Source organism: Aythya fuligula, chromosome Z (genome assembly GCF_009819795.1).
Source record: "Aythya fuligula isolate bAytFul2 chromosome Z, bAytFul2.pri, whole genome shotgun sequence".
NCBI classification, from domain to species: Eukaryota; Metazoa; Chordata; class Aves; order Anseriformes; family Anatidae; genus Aythya; species Aythya fuligula.
The window spans coordinates 59,023,989-59,037,478 of record NC_045593.1 but is presented as its reverse complement, the minus strand read 5'-3'; positions in this window follow the sequence as shown (position 1 = coordinate 59,037,478).

Below are 13,490 nucleotides of genomic sequence, written 5' to 3'. Positions count from 1 at the left end.
CAGTTACTATGAAGAAAACTAACTCTATCCTGACCAAAACCAGGACAACATCTTCGGACAGAACCTTAGAGTCAAGGGCAGGTCCACAGAAGTTAAATCACGATCACAAGGCAGAACGAAAACTGTCCCATTGAGATGTGTATGATTGGTGAAGTAGAGAGATTAACAGGAATGAGAATGAGGGAAAAAAGCATGTAGAATTGAAGAGGCCCTACAAAAACTATCTGATGGTTACTTGCCTTTTTTTTTTTTTTAGGTAGTTTTCTCAAGTAGCACTTTGAATATGTTTTGGAGGAAGTTGGTAATCTAATCCTCTGCAGTGTAGGAAGTTTTCCTGAAGCAGAAGGCTAGCAGGACACTGTATATGGATGGATTTTTTAAATATTATTTTTATTTTTTTTTACATGGGGGCAGGTTAATGGCTTGGACAAAACCTTAGCATCATAGAGCCATGCAACTGCATGTTATACTGGAAGCAGCAGGGCAGGGTGGTTGTGTGGACAAAAAATAGATGAAAATTAAAGGAAAAAGGAGGATAAAGGAGTCAGAAAGGTGATTTACATGACACTGGCTTCATAGACAAAGTTTTGTAAAAACAGGTTTCACTGCAGTGTGTAGGTAGCTTTATCTTTTACTCTTTCTCCCAGGCTGCTGAAATTCTTACTTTATGGACAATCTGATATTATCAGTTAGATTAGAAATGCAACCCCAAGAACTGCAAAGAAATTTCTGGTATGTAATCATCAGTGAGGTCGTTGTGTTCTCTGCTTATCACTTAAGCAGCTTACTCAACCCCAGCAATTTACCTAAACTGTCTTACCTCCTGGCATAAATTGGACACTAAATAATAATAATAATAATAATAATAATAATAATAATAATAATAATAATAATAATAATAATAATAATAATAATAATAATAATAATAATAATAATAATAATATAAATGGCAAGTCTCTCTCCCTGGCCTGCTTTTCTTTGGAGCCTATAGTTTTTAAGTCTTACAGGCACAAAACATTCCTGTACACCTGTACTCAAACAAGGAGAAGAATTTAGATGCTGATGGGTATGGGTCAGGTCCCTAGTATCAGGTTTTCTGTGAAACAGACAAGAGAGGTTGCCACCTTAAGTGAAAACAGACTGCTTTGTTATTTTGCAGTTTTTTTGGTTGGTTGGTTGGTCTTCTTTAAGATTGCTTAATTCTTGATACTGAGTGGACAAGCCTGGTGAATTCTGTGACACTTTAAACCGGGTGCAAGAGGCCAGCTCCTAGTCACGCACACTGCAGGAATCTTGAAGAATGAACTAAACAAGTAATTAAGACAAGAACTGACCATAGTCAGTGAATAGTCTGTTCACTATTTTGCAACTGAGCCCCTTACTCCTTCTTTTACCCCCCTTTTTTTCTTGATGTTTAACTAGAAATGTTATGTCAGACCTGACATTATTTTCCTAACAATTTTTATCTCTGTTTCTCTATCAAAAAATCATTAAAGAATGTTCAGATGTGGTGCGTTCATGAAGGTAACACCAACTTCTACAGATGAATCAGTGATTTTGTGAAAGCATCTAAATTAGAAGTTCAGTGTTTATTATAAAAAAAAAAAAATAAATGAATAAATAAATAAAAAGAACAAAAACAATTGAAGAATCACCGGGGAGCAGTGAAGCAACTGGCTTACATATATGCAGTATTCTGTTTTGTTCTGAACTTTTATTTCTGCCTGAAAGTATATCATATTTAATGTATTTTCAGGGTGACTTCATCAACACTGCAGCACAGGTTGCTGTTTAAATATCAGGTGCTTAAAAATCTGACACATGAAAAGTCTGTCTTCTGTAAAATGACAGCCTTTCACCAATCTATTGAGACTTTATCAGTAGCCAGGTAGGCACTGTTGGTAGCAGATGAGGAAAATTCAGGAACAAAGTGTATCTAACTGTACATATTCTACAGCAATTGTTTTTTGCAGCTTTAAAGGATATTAGAAGATGGTGCTTTAATGCTTAAGAATGTTAAAATCCTTATGTTTAGAGTTCCTTTTTTTTTTTTTTTTTCCCAAAATTTGGTTTACAATTATAGATACAAAAATGAAAAGGGCAAAAATTAATGTTGCAATTGTCAGTTAAGTCTTACCAGCCAGTTATATGCACAGTTGTATGATTTTATGGCTTATGTGTGACAGCACATTTATGATGCATGTATATTAGCCATGCAAGGACTAGTGTGCAAAGAACATTTTGTACATGCTTATTCTAAGAGAAAATATGAAATATTAGAGCTTTAATCTTAAGAGAAAGACATCCACATTTTGAGATCTTTTTTTCTTCACACAGAACAGCAGTTCAGAGTCTAGACATAACAGATGCTAAATCTTATTTATGCTAATTTAACATTAAGTTTCCAAAGTCAAACATTTAGGGTCACATATTAAAATGAATGATGCAATTTTCAGATAGCAATAAGAGCCAAATTCAGATTCTGCTAAAATCATGCTCCATTTACAAACACTTTCTTTTTAACATAATTATATTCAATGAATAGAGGACAACTGTTAAATAAAAGAGGTGTAGTATATTATTTCAGGATTACTTTACACTCCTTTAAAGCTGATTTAACCAAAATCTTCCTTAGAAATTGTCACCTGGTGCACCAAGATTGACATTATCTTGTGAATCATGACTTACAAGTAGCAAAGATGTCTAGTTGGAGAAAAAGGACTGAGGGCTTCTTTCAGTAATATATGAGATGTCAGCTTTGGTACATGTTTTCAGATATGTAGTTCATAGAATTGTAGAATCACACAGTCATAGAACCATTTAGGTGGGAAAAGACTTTCAAGATCACCAACTTCAACCATCAACCTGACCTATTAAGTCCCATCATTAAACCATATCCCGTAGTGCCATGTCCTCACATATTTCAAATACCTTCCAGGGTGGGGGCTCCCCTATTTCCCTTGGTAATATTTTCCAATCTCCATGAAGAAACTCTTCCAAATGTCCAATCTAAACCTCTGCTGGCACAACTTCAGACCTTTTCTTCACACCCTCTCACTTGTCACTTTAGAAAAGAGACTGAAAACCTCCTCACTACAGCGTTCTGTAGAGAGCAATGAGGTCCCACCTCAGCCTTCTCTTCTCCAAACTAAACAACCCCAGTTCCTTCAGGTGTTCCTTATAAGTCTTCCCTAGTCCCTTTGCCAGCATCATTGATCTTCTTTGCACATGCTCAAGCAAATCAATTTGCTTCTTGTAGTGAGGGGCCCCAAACTGAACACAAGATTCAAGGTGTGGTCTCACCAGTGCTGTGTACAAGGGGATGAGGATCACTTCCCTGTTTCTGCAGGCCGTGGTACTTCTGATGAGGGCCAGGATACTACTGGCCTTACAGGCCATTTGGACACACTGCTGGCTCATGTAGAGAGAACCATACCTGCAGGCCTCGAGGTCAGTGCAGCAGAAGGGCAGGAGGTGCTCTAGTGTCGTGGTTTAACCCGGCCGGCAGCTAAACACCACGCAGCCATTCGTTCACCCTCCCCCCTCCCTCTCTGGGATGGGGGAGAGAAATAGAAAGTGAAGCCCGTGAGTTGAGATAAAGACAGTTTAATAAGACAGGAAAATAATCATAACAAAAATAATAATAACAATAATAATAATAATAATAATAATACAATGGTGATAATAGGAAAGTAATAATAATATGTACAAACAAGTGATGCACAATGCAATTGCTCACCACCCGCTGACTGATGCCCAGCCTAACTCCGAGCAGTCCGGCCCCCTCCCCCCGGCTAGCCACCCCTATATATTGTTTAGCATGACGTCAGATGGTATGGAATACCCCTTTGGCTAGTTTGGGTCAGCTGTCCTGGGTCTGTCCCCTCCCAGCTCTTACTGCACCCCCAGCCTGCCTGTTGGCAGGACCGAGCAAAAGGCTGAGATGTCCTTGGCTTGGTATAAGCACTGCTCTGCAAAAACTCCCCCTGTACTCAGCTCTGGTGAGGCCGCACCTCGAGTACTGTGTTCAGTTTTGGGCCCCTCGCTACAAGAAGGACATCGAGGTGCTTGAGCGGGTCCAGAGAAGGGCGACAAAGCTGGTGAGGGGCCTGGAGAACAAGTCCTACGAGGAGCGGCTGAGGGAGCTGGGCTTGTTCAGCCTGGAGAAAAAGAGGCTCAGGGGCGACCTTATCGCTCTCTATGGGTACCTCAAGGGAGGCTGTAGCGAGGTGGGGGTTGGCCTGTTCTCCCACGTGCCTGGTGACAGGATGAGGGGGAATGGGTTTAAGTTGAGCCAGGGGAGTTTTAGGTTAGATGCTAGGAAGAACTTCTTCACTGAGAGGGTTGTGAGGCATTGGAACAGGCTGCCCAGGGAAGTGGTGGAGTCACCATCCCTGGAAGTCTTCAAAAGACGTTTAGATGTAGAGCTTAGGGAAATGGTTTAGTGGGGACTGTTAGCGTTAGGTCAGAGGTTGGACTCGATGATCTTGAGGTCTCTTCCAACCTAGAAAATTCTGTGATTCTGTAATTAAAACATCGGGTTGTTATCAGCACTCTTCTCATTCTAAGCCAAAACACAGCATTCCACCAGCTACTAGGAAGAAAATTAATTCTGTTCTAACTGAAACCAGGACATCTATCCACCCCTTATTCCATACCATTTATGTCATGCTCAGGTTACACTCTTTTCCATACATTCTAATTAGTCACCTATAGTAGTCATAATAGTGATAACATACAGTATTATATAGTAATTAACATGGTACAATTCAGTTCATGGGCTATTCTCACCCAGTATTAAATCTCCTTGAGGTACACACCGGACCTCTCTGTTCTTTTGCATCACCCACCAAGTGTATCCAGGTCCCTGAGCGAAAACAATTCTACGAATAGGTTTGCCTTTTCCTGAGTCAGGAGTAGCCCAGACTGTTTTACCCAGCATATTTCTTACATGCACTACAGGAACTTTATCCCCATCTACAGTATGTAACAGGTTTGATTGGGCAGGTCCAGCTCGGTTGGCAGATCCCCTAGTATTGACTAACCAGGTGGCCTTTGCCAAATGCGTATCCCAATTTTTGAATGTCCCAGCGCCCATTGCTTTCAATGTAGTCTTTAACAGTCTGTTGTATCGTTCAATTTTCCTGGAGGATGGTGCATAATAGGGGATGTGATACACCCACTCAATACCATGTTCTTTGGCCCAAGTGTCTATAAGGTTGTTTCGGAAATGAGTTCCATTGTCTGACTCTATTCTTTCTGGGGTACCATGTTGCCATAGGACTTGCTTGTCAAGGCCCAGGATAGTGTTCCAGGCGGTGGCATGAGGCATAGGATATGTTTCCAGCCATCCGGTGGTTGCTTCCACCATTGTAAGTACGTGGCGCTTGCCATTGCGAGTTTGAGGGAGTGTGATGTAATCAATCTGCCAGGCCTCTCCATATTTATATTTCAGCCATCGTCCTCCATACCAAAGAGGCTTTGACCGTTTGGCTTGCTTGATTGCAGCACATGTTTCACAGTCATGAATAACCTGTGCTATAGCGTCCATGGTCAGGTCCACCCCTCGATCATGAGCCCATCTGTATGTTGCATCTCTACCTTGATGGCCTGAGGTGTCATGGGCCCATTGGGCTATAAATAATTCACCTTTATGCTGCCAATCCAGATCCACCTGAGCTACTTCAATCTTACCAGCCTGATCCACCTGCTGGTTGTTCTGATGTTCTTCAGTAGCCCGATTCTTACGCACATGAGCATCTACGTGGCGTACTTTCACAGCCAGGTTCTCTACCCGAGCAGCAATATCTTGCCACAATGCAGCAGCCCAGATAGGTTTGCCCCTACGCTGCCAGTTGTTTTGCCTCCATTGCTGTAACCATCCCCACAGGGCATTTGCTACCATCCATGAATCGCTGTAGAGATAGAGAACTGGCCATTTTTCTCGTTCAGCAATGTCTAAAGCCAGCTGAATGGCCTTCACTTCTGCAAACTGACTCGATTCACCTCCTCCCTCAGCAGCTCCTGCAATTCGTCGCGTAGGACTCCATACAGCAGCCTTCCATCTCCGATGCTTCCCCACAATACGACAGGACCCATCAGTGAACAGGGCATATTTCTTTTCATTCTCTGGTAACTGGTTGTACAGTGGGGCTTCTTCAGCACGACCCACCTCCTCCTCTGATGATATCCCAAAGTATTTGCATTCTGGCCAGTCCATAATCACTTCCAATATTCCTGGGCGACTGGGGTTTCCTATTCGAGCCCGCTGAGTAATCAGTGCAACCCACTTGCTCCATGTAGCATCAGTTGCATGATGCGTAGAAGAGACCCTTCCCTTGAACATCTGGCTGATCTGGATGCTCTTGGCTTGGACTGGCGCACGCTTCGTTGGGTTAGAAACTGGCTGGATAGCCGGGCCCAAAGAGTCGTGGTGAATGGAGTCAAGTCCAGTTGGAGGCCAGTCACTAGTGGCGTCCCCCAGGGCTCGGTGCTGGGGCCGGTCCTCTTTAATATCTTCATCGATGATCTGGACGAGGGCATTGAGTGCACCCTCAGTAAGTTCGCAGATGACACCAAGTTAGGTTCGTGTGTCGATCTGCTTGAGGGTAGGAAAGCTCTGCAGAAGGATCTGGATAGGCTGCTCCGATGGGCTGAGGTCAACTGCATGAAGTTCAACAAGGCCAAGTGCCGGGTCCTGCACCTGGGGCGCAATAACCCCAAGCAGAGCTATAGGCTGGGAGAGGAATGGTTGGAGAGCTGCCAGGCAGAGAAGGACCTGGGAGTGATGGTGGATAGTCGGCTGAATATGAGCCAGCAGTGTGCTCAGGTGGCCAAGAAGGCCAACGGCATCCTGGCTTGTATCAGGAACAGCGTGACCAGCAGGGCTAGGGAGGTGATCGTCCCCCTGTACTCAGCTCTGGTGAGGCCGCACCTCGAGTACTGTGTTCAGTTTTGGGCCCCTCGCTACAAGAAGGACATCGAGGTGCTTGAGCGTGTCCAGAGAAGGGCGACAAAGCTGGTGAGGGGCCTGGAGAACAAGTCCTACGAGAAGCGGCTGAGGGAGCTGGGCTTGTTCAGCCTGGAGAAAAAGAGGCTCAGGGGCGACCTTATCGCTCTCTATGGGTACCTCAAGGGAGGCTGTAGCGAGGTGGGGGTTGGCCTGTTCTCCCACGTGCCTGGTGACAGCACGAGGGGGAATGGGTTTAAGTTGAGCCAGGGGAGTTTTAGGTTAGATGTTAGGAAGAACTTCTTCACTGAGAGGGTTGTGAGGCACTGGAACAGGCTGCCCAGGGAAGTGGTGGAGTCACCATCCCTGGAAGTCTTCAAAAGACGCTTAGATGTAGAGCTTAGGGATATGGTTTAGTGGAGGGCTGTTAGCGTTAGGTTGGAGGTTGGACTCGATGACCTTGAGGTCTCTTCCAACCTAGAAAATTCTGTGATCCAGCCTAGTACCTGCAATCGGGGTGCTAGGAAAAGCTGCGCTTCAGTACCGACCACCTCCGAAGCAGATCGAACTCCTTCATATGCTGCCAATATCTCCTTTTCAGTTGGAGTATAGCGGGCCTCAGATCCTCTGTATCCCCGACTCCAAAACCCCAGGGGCCGACCTCGAGTTTCCCCAGGTTCTTTCTGCCAGAGGCTCCAGGTGGGGCCGTTCTCCCCAGCTGCAGTGTAGAGCACATTCTTTACATCTGGTCCTGTTCGAACTGGCCCAAGGGCTACTGCATGGACTATTTCCTGCTTGATTTGTTCAAAGGCTTGTCGTTGTTCAGGGCCCCATTCAAACTCATTCTTCTTACGGGTTACTTGGTAGAGCGGGTTTACAATCAGACTGTAATTTGGGATGTGCATTCTCCAAAACCCCACAACACCTAGGAAAGTCTGTGTTTCTTTTTTGTTAGTTGGTGGAGACATAGCTGTTATTTTGTTGATCACATCCATTGGAATTTGACGACGTCCATCTTGCCATTTTATTCCTAAAAACTGGATCTCTCGTGCAGGTCCTTTGACTTTATTTTGTTTTATGGCAAAACCGGCTTTCAGAAGGATTTGGACTATTTTCTTCCCTTTCTCAAAAACTTCCTCTGCTGTGTCACCCCACACAATAATGTCATCGATGTACTGCAGGTGTTCAGGAGCTTCCCCCTGCTCCAGTGCAGACTGGATCAGCCCATGGCAAATGGTAGGGCTGTGTTTCCACCCCTGGGGCAGCAGATTCCAAGTATATTGGATGCCCCTCCAAGTGAAGGCAAATTGTAGCCTGCACTCTGCTGCTAGAGGGATGGAGAAAAATGCATTAGCGATATCAATTGTGGCGTACCACTTGGCTGCCTTCGATTCTAGTTCGTACTGAAGTTCCAGCATGTCCGGCACTGCAGCACTCAGTGGTGGCGTCACTTCGTTCAGGCCATGATAGTCCACTGTTAGTCTCCACTTGCCATTAGACTTTCGCACTGGCCATATGGGACTACTGAAAGGTGAATGAGTCTTGCTGATCACTCCTTGGCTCTCCAATTGACGAATTAGCTTATGGATGGGAATCAGGGAGTCTCGGTTAGTGCGATATTGTCACCGGTGCACAGTTGTGGTAGCGATTGGCACTTGCTGTTCTTCGACCCTCAGCAACCCCACAACAGAGGGGTCCCCTGAGAGACCAGGCAAGGTAGATAATTGTTTAATGCCCTCTGTCTCTAAGGCAGCTATACCAAAAGCCCACCGGAACCCTTTTGGGTCCTTGCAATATCCTCTTCTAAGATAGTCTATGCCAAGGATACATGGAGCATCCGGGCCAGTCACAATGCGGTGCTTTTCCCACTCATTCCCAGTCAGACTCACTTCAGCCTCCAATACAGTCAACTGCTGAGATCCCCCTGTCACTCCACAAATACAGATGGGCTCTGGTCCTTTGTAGTTCCATGGCATTATAGTACATTGTGCACCGGTGTCTACTAAAGCCTTATACTTCTGTGCGTCTGACGTGCCAGGCCATTGAATCCACACAGTCCAATAAACTCGATTGTCCCTTTCCTCCCCCTGGCTGGAGGCAGGGCCCCCTAATCCTGGTCAGAATCTTCTTCATTTCTGTATTTGAAGGACTGTCTGCTGGAAGTTGGAGCAACAAACTTTTCAGAAAATCCCTTTTTCCTGATTGTTTTCTTTTGCAACTCACGTACCCGTGCCTCTAGGATCGCAGTAGATTTTCCATCCCATTTTCTCATGTCCTCTCCATGGTCTCGTAAGTAAAACCACAGGGTGGAATGGGGTGAGTACCCACCATATCATCTTCCTTGTGTGGATGAATGCCTACCCCTGATAGCTGAGACACTGCTTTGTACAGGTGCGGGGGAGAATAATCTCTCTTCAAGTTGGTGAACCTTTTCAGAAAGTTTCTCCCAAGTGTTCTCTTTTGGTCGGTGGACACTGGTTTGTTCAGGTGGGGAGGACGATAGATTCTCTTCAAGTTGGTGAACCTTTTCAGAAAGTTTCTCCACAGCTGAGATGCAGGCCTGTAAGGAAGAGGAGAGACTTTCTTCGTACTGCCGGAGTTGTTTAGCCACTTCATCCACTGTGGGTTCCTCATCCTCTTTCCAGGCCATTATTGCCAATGAGTTGGCATATGATGATGGTGTACTTCTGATGAGGGCCAGGATACTACTGGCCTTACAGGCCATTTGGACACACTGCTGGCTCATGTAGAGAGAACCATACCTGCAGGCCCCGAGGTCAGTGCAGCAGAATGGCAGGAGGTGCTCTAAGCACGCAGCTAGGGAGAGGCCCCTGGTGGAGCAGGCTGTCCCCCTGCAGCCCATGGGTCCCACATGGAGCAGATCTCCACGCTGCAACCCCATGGGTGGAAGAGCCCCTGGTGGAGCAGGTGGATGTGGCCTGGAGGAGGCTGCAGCCCATGGAGAGCCCCTGGAGGAGCAGGACCCAGGCCGGAGCTGCAGCCTGTGGAGAGAAGCCCACGCAGGAGCAGGGGGTCTGGGGGGAGCTGCCACCTACCCGTGGGGGACCCATGCTGGAGCAGTTTGCTCCTGGGGGCTGGATGGACTCTGTGGTACGGAGCTGTGTGGGAGAAGTGCTTGAAAGGCTACTGCCTGTGGGCAGCCCCCACAGGCTCAGTTCAAGAAGGATGGCATCCCATGGGAGGGACCACATGTGGAGCATGGGCAGAGAGTGACTGAGAAGGAGTGGAGGAGACAAAGGTCAGGGACTGACAGCAGCCACCATTCCCTGATCCTTTGCACTGGGGAAGGAGGAGGGGGGGGAGGAGGGGCAGAGAAGGTAAAATGGTTATCTCAACTGGGGATACCTCAAGAACAAAAACATGCATTTGTATCTTCCTTAGGTGTTTGTTCCCCCCCTCCCTCCCCCCCCCCCCACAATGTCTTATATTTTACCATATTTCTTGCTATGAATCTTTCTGTGAATTCATTTCCATGCTCTACAATGTGTTACTTTGTCTTTTTGTATTTGTATGATTGCACTAATCTAGCAAGTCATGTTTCAGAGAGTAATTAAACTGAATAATCCCAAATATTCACCAGTCCAGTATAATCAAACATTACTGAATTCACAGATGTTTTGAAGATCTCAGATTCTACTTCAATTTTTGTTTGCTACCAAGTTACAACTTTAATATGTAAAAGTCATTTATATGTAATCCGACACATTAATTAATTATTGTTCCTGTTATCATTATTATCATTATTATCATTATTATCATTATTTTAAAGGGAAAGTACTTTAATTTGTTGCTTGGTATAATTAACTTTTGTTCTATGTAATTATCTTCAAAAAGTAACTTCACTGAGAAGATCAAAAATGTCCTCTTTTAATTCTAGGCTATGCAAAGCAGCAGTCTGCATTTCACAACGGAGAAAAGGCACTAAATTATATTTTTACAATACTATTTTTAGACACTATTTGTTACTCTAGTTTAAAATCAATGGAAAACTAGCCTCTTTCTTGTTTCTTTCAGTAATGTTTATTTTATTTTTCCATCATTTTCAGTGAGATACAGATAAATTTCAGAAACACTTCTTAGGGATTAAAAAAAAAAAAATAGCCTCTGTATTTTAACTTGATTTTCAAACAAAAGTGGTGCACATTACAAAACTTTTTCTTGCATTCCTCTAATCCAGGCAATATCTCATCTTGCTGAGGTCAGGAAAAATCCATATGAGAATGAAGATGGAAGAGCTGGAACAGTTTTTACAGGACTTTTTTTTCCTCGTTCCAAAGCTTGCCCAGCACCAATGGGATGGACTGTGCAGCCTCATCTACTTACCTATTCTAATTTCTGTAACATTTTGATTCCCATTTGCGTCTATGCCATTCCTACCAGTCTCTAACACTAACTTGCCACAATTAAGATGAATTAAATCTTTCTTTGCTACAAATTTAATTAACTCTAATTTTCAAAAAGATAGAAATTCATACCACTTATGTGGGATTTACAAATTCCACAATAAAATGTAATTCTTCCCCTAGAGTATATGTCTATATATGTCTAAAAATAGAGCAGAAAGTTCACTGATCTGAGTAGAAATTAAAATTAAAAAACAAACAAACAAACAAACATGCAGTATGTCTTCTATAGGTAATTTAGCTGATTTTTTTTTTCTTACTTGTGCAGATTCAGGATCAGTTAACGTATCACACACAGAATCACATGTCATACCTTCTCATGAAGATTTTCATTTTTCCTTGATTCATGTCTTGTCTCCTTACTATTCTGTCCATAAATTTTTAAGCACATTGAACCTTTGGTCTGGCAATGTACTTAATCATGTGCATAGTTTTAAGCACCTGTATAATTCTGTTGATTACTGGATCAAGGCCACATATGACTCACCAGAAAGACTTTTTAGAGATCAAGACACTGAGCAATGATCAAATAGCAGGGACATAGATCCACTTTAATACATTTCTCCTATTTGACCCTTAATGAATTACTTAAACTATGCCTTACATTTGTCCTCAAAACGCTATGACTTTTGTTGAAGAGATATTGTGAAAATGCAGTCTTTGAAATTTGTGAGGCACCGAAATACTAATTTAATGTGTTCCACACAGAAGCTGGCAATAAAACTGAATATTTTCATCAGGGTTAACCGAAACAGACCTAACGTCATTGAGAACAGGTGGTTAAAAACTGCACAATGCTTGAAAGAAATTACTTAGAAGATTAGCCTTGGTTTCCAGCGAAAAGGTATTTATGCATAAAAAATGATGCAATGAACTAAATGTTCCACCTTAGAATTGCCCTAGGATAAGAACAGCCATGCAATCTGAGCCACTATTAAAGTATGCTACTGCTGCAACAATGTCAGGATACTCTTAAACACAACCCATCATTTGTGTGGCAGTAAGCTTACTGTGACAGCACTGAAGGATAACAGCAAGTAGTACCAAAGAATTAATCATAAAATAACTCTGCCTCAATACATGCCTCAATAAGTAGATACAGGTCTAAACAGGCAAATATTTACATACATGTATATACATGTATGTATATAAAATGTATGTATCCATTTAGCTAATTAGCTACCAGTTTCTTTTCCTAATTTAGAATCACTTTCAAAGAAAATTGAATGCTTTTAATTCTTGCATATTCTTGGATGTTCTTAATTATACAATGACTCAAAATTTCTGCTTTCCTTGGAAAATGTGTTTGACATTTTCATGGGGAGGAACAAATGGTAGAGTTTGCTGAACACACATATGGATGGGAAGTAAAATATTTGCATACAAATATATCACACAAGTCTCTTGCAAGAATGTATTTTCTCTGATACAAAGCAGTTGGGACATCACTGGTCCTCTGAATCCACTTTTCATCATGAAACAACATCATGATACATAATGGAAAATACAATATGGTCTGAGAGAACAAGGATATTAGCAGGAAGACTAAAAGCCTTAACAAAGAGACATTGTCATAGCATTTCCTTATTGTTCAGCTTTGTAGGTTTTTTTTTGGCATACACATGTACACCCATATGCATGCATGCCTGCAGGCATTCATTTATATATGTGATGTTTGATAAACAGTTCTTTGTTCCTTTTTATTGAATTTTTCAAAAATTCTAGTTCATACAGACAGCTTCTAAACATGTGTTCTTCCTTCTTGTTTTACCCCTGAAGACTGAAAATTTTTATAGTTAGTTCACTACAAGAAGATATGAAGATATTACTATTTTTTTCTATAATGTAATTCTATATAACAGGTAACAATATATACATATATTATTCCACAATTATATATATATAATAATTGTGGAAAACAAAGTTAATATAAATGTGGGCAACAATGTTAATAAAAGGGTAACAAACTTATTAATAATGTTAGCAGGCTTTTACTAAAAACAAACAAACAAACAAACAAATCCAGTTTTCATTACGTACAGCAAATTCTAAAATGTTCTCAGATTTGTTGTAAGGCATTTGTATAGGTTTTGTTCCCTGACTCCTTGAAATTTTAA